The following is a 4153-nucleotide window of genomic DNA, read 5'->3' on the forward strand; positions in this document are numbered from 1 at the left end:
AGCATTAAGTTGACCAACTTAACGCTGACAATAAACTCAAAACACGCCTTTCATTGCAAACATTTATCGCTAACCATCTTTCTTTGATTGAGACGACACGTGAACGCCAGGCGCTGCTCGCCTCAGGTGACTCGTTAGCATTAGCCAAACTTAACAACCTGCGCGGCACTTTTTTTACATCTAAGTTGTTTCGTTTCATATGAATAAGTCGTGTTAACGCCGTTAGTCGCTGCTGTTTCTGTCCATTTACTTGCACATGTTGCTCCTCTATGTATTTTCCTAGCGAGCGGCTAAAGTCACAAACAAACTCTCCATGCTAGCAGGCTCATTGCTGGTCGCTAAGCAACAACAAGCTACACTTTGAAGCCTGATGCTAACCAGCTAGCTCGCTGGCGCTTCCTGTAGCAGCCTGTGCTAATAGGTTAGCTCATTAAATAGCGATAGCTTGTTAAATAGCCTCGTGATAGCACGTTTACCGATAGTGACGTTTATTTTAACTGTGGACGGTATAACTGGCCCGAGCAAACTTTCTCATCTCGACGCGCGAGACTCGTTTTTGATAAAGAACTACATTACCTATCAAAAACTACAGGTACCCGGATATTCAATCTGCCGTCAAACGGTCGCAAGTGTCGTAAAGAGGCGAGGACCGCTTAAATAGGAGTGACCTCCAGTTTGAGCGAGAAGTGGGAGAGAGAGCAGTCCCAGCTATCGTGTGAACATGGTGAGTATAACAAGCTATTATTTTTATCTAATAATGCACGCGAGAAGCCGATCAAATCGGGTTATTACGATTTATCAAACCAAATGTTCACAAAGTTGTGCAAAGTTCGTCAAACTTGATCTTAACGATACTTATAGTGAGTCTCGCGGCATGACGTAACCAAAACGTTAAAAATGCACTCGTGTCATTCTGATTTAAAACCTAAATAATGTGTTTTATAGTGAGTTTGGTCATTTTGAGTTGTTGAATGAATGGATGAACGTTAAAGATGGCGATGAACCTGATAACCCAAGTATATCCTGGTTTTGTTATGTAACAGCGTGTGGAAAGCACAGTCTATTTTTGTAATGACCCCCCTCTGCTTTAGTAAATCCTGTTGACAAGAATAGACACCCAGCAGGCACCCACGTGCTCCTGACAATAAAACTTGTCACTTTCACACCTGTCCTTTTTTTTGCAGTGAAATCAATGCTGATGGTCCTAACAGCTCTGTCCTTTGTCTTGTGTCTCAACAGTCTGAGCCTATTAGAGTCCTGGTGACTGGCGCTGCTGGGCAGATTGCCTATTCCCTGCTGTTCAGCATTGCTAAGGGAGATGTCTTTGGCAAAGATCAGGTAAAGACGGGCTTTGTTCCTTTATCTCATTAGTCTGTGTCAGGGCAAAAGACGCACACAGGACACCCACGCCTCCCAGGAAACAGCTGCGAATATCACAAGTTTTACTCATCATATCTGAGGCGGACACTGAACAGATGTTCTGTGGGAGGTGATCAGATTTATATTTGAGCTTTGGGACAAGCAAGGATTGTCCTTGGAAGACAGTGAAATGGATCTCAGTGCTCTAAGGCCAACTTTAAAACCACCTGATCCATCTGGCACATGACACTGTCAGCGAGCCACATGGCTTACGTCCTCTCACTCTGTCTCCAGAGACACCTAAGTCCCACACTGACATGTCATTATACAAGTGAATTTGATTTTTAACTGCATTTAAATTCAGTTAAGCATGTTTTTATATCCATTTTATACCATTCACTCCCCTCCTCCTGTCAGCCCGTCATCTTGCTCCTCTTGGACATTACACCCATGTTGCCAGTCCTGGATGGCGTTGTCATGGAGCTGCAGGACTGCGCCCTCCCACTTCTGAAAGGTAAACATTTAAGGGTTGGACACTGTAAAAAACATAACATACTGTCCTGTATGTTTTCTACACTGGCATCAGAAATCACAGTATTCTTTAAGCTCGTAGACTGCAGATTTAACGTAACGATTTGCTGTTTTTACAGCAATTGTTTGGAGATATTATATTATAATTTAATTATTTTATAGTGTAAACCATATTGCCGTTTAAAGGTTCTGATTTCCTGCTCATTTACAAGAAAATAAAAACAGTATTGTAGATGATTTGCTTGCTTTTTATACTGTCATTTTTATTCTCTGTATTTCATGTTAATAATGTAACACTCTTATTATAGCTAATTGTATGAGCAAGTTCTGGTCAATATATTGATATTGTGATATGAGACTAGATATTATTAGATTTTGGACTTTGTAAGTGTGTCCTGATTTGAAGGCTGCATCACAGTAAAATTATGTAATTTTCTGAACTTATAAATCAGATCTTAATTGTCCACCAGGGTGTAAATTTGTCTTGAGCCCACCAGACACCGGAGACAAAGCAATAAAAAGCAGCCAAGCAGGTAGTAAGAGAAACGTATTGACATGATAAGAAACATTTAGCACATTAATTCAGTTCATTATGATATTTGCCTTCATCCAAGTCGTCAATATATCAACATTATTCATCATATCAAAAATTTCATTTTCAAAATATTTTGTAAACGGGCCAATAGTCAACCCCAAAATATCATTGCAATATCGATATTGAGGTTTTTGGTGAAAAATATCAGGTTATTTGAATTTCTCCATATCGCACAGCGCTAGTATGAGTTATCCTACGATTCTCACCCACAATAACTGCAGCTCTGGCTCATTTGTCATCATCATGTTGGTCTGTTTCATAATTATTTAAGGCCTATGGGCATTCGGACAACAATAGTCACAAGGAGACACTGGAGTTAAGATGTGGTGGACAGTCTTATTTCAAGTGCTTTACATGTCTGAATGCACACAGCTTCTGCAGAGAAGAGTAAATATGTGCTGTAATGTTTATGCCCATAAACGAATCCAGGCAGCATCTCAAAATCATCCACTCTTCATAAATTTTACAAGTTTTGCCAGTACTCTTATTTATTTGTTTGCTTTATTTGAACTGAATGTGATCATATGTTATTATATTACAATAAATTGGACAATGCTGATGCACTGGTGGCGGTCCAGTCATGACCTCCAGGGGAAGCTGAGCATCCTGTAACTCCCAGGTCATTTAGCTTCAACATCGAGGACTGTACATGCACAACATGAATAATAATTCAAAATTTACTAACCTTGTAATGGTGTGCTGTCTCTGTAAAATGAATTTTAAACCTCCTGGTAAAATAAATAAAGATGTATGTGAAATGATTGAATATTAATAGTATTAGATTAATCACGGTTGCTGTATCTCAAACAATAAATGCTGCAGCTAAACTGTATTTCCTTGTTTTCAAGTAAGGCAAGGCAGCTTTATCTGTATAGCACATTTCATACCACAGGGCAATTCAAATGCTTTACAGAGCAATAAAAACATAAAAACATAATTAAGCACACAAATTTACAATAAATGAGTGAAAAGATATGATATTAAAGGTCAAATTGATGATAATAATATGATTTAACTTTAAAAAAAACAGCAAAAGTGCACACAGTAAGAGTAATTTAAATCACACTTTGTATATTTCTACACCTCCCAGAATATCATTTACCACCTGCTATAATGCTGCCCTTGTAAATGTTAGAGAAAGCTGATACATTTTCCTTTGTAAGAATTTTAAGAAAATAGGACTTCTATCCTTCTTTGAGACAGCTGATTAATATGAGCACTGCTTTCCAGTCGGATCTTTGGTGTCATCACTGTGACCGCTGTCATGACATCAGTCGTGAGGCGCCATTATGTGCCATCTCCATTGTGACCTGGAATTTTTCCTTTGAATTGCTGCCGTCCTTTGCTTTGTTTGGACGGGGGCTGTGAGAGGCCCCTGTATTAACCAACTGTGCTGCAAAGACAACGCTTCAGGCACTGAGATGGCCGTCCGGCCGTACAGTACAACACTGCTCGCACATGGGAAACATGCAAAATGCAACTCTCAGACTTGTGTGTGTGATTTAGACAGAGGGAAAACCTTTCAGAAAAGGTTTGGTTTCAAACTATTTAACCTTCTAACACCTGGATCAACATCAGTTTTCTTGTACTACATTCAGACGCCTATCACAAATTAATTTAGAAAAGGTGATGAGGAAATTATCTGAAAATTAGCTTGTGTGTGTGTAT

At 39.3% G+C, this 4153-nt stretch overlaps 1 long non-coding RNA gene across 1 annotated transcript; it reads left to right on the plus strand.

Moving 5' to 3' along the window:
• The first annotated feature begins 647 nt into the window (after nucleotides 1-647).
• Nucleotides 648-1899, plus strand: LOC121940910. The gene is made up of 3 exons (XR_006105711.1): nucleotides 648-724; nucleotides 1240-1338; nucleotides 1777-1899. It is a non-coding gene; the product is annotated as an uncharacterized LOC121940910 (long non-coding RNA).
• The last annotated feature ends 2254 nt before the right edge of the window (nucleotides 1900-4153 follow it).

The sequence above is a fragment of the Plectropomus leopardus genome, unplaced genomic scaffold (assembly GCF_008729295.1).
Source record: "Plectropomus leopardus isolate mb unplaced genomic scaffold, YSFRI_Pleo_2.0 unplaced_scaffold9828, whole genome shotgun sequence".
In the NCBI taxonomy this organism is placed as follows: Eukaryota; Metazoa; Chordata; class Actinopteri; order Perciformes; family Serranidae; genus Plectropomus; species Plectropomus leopardus.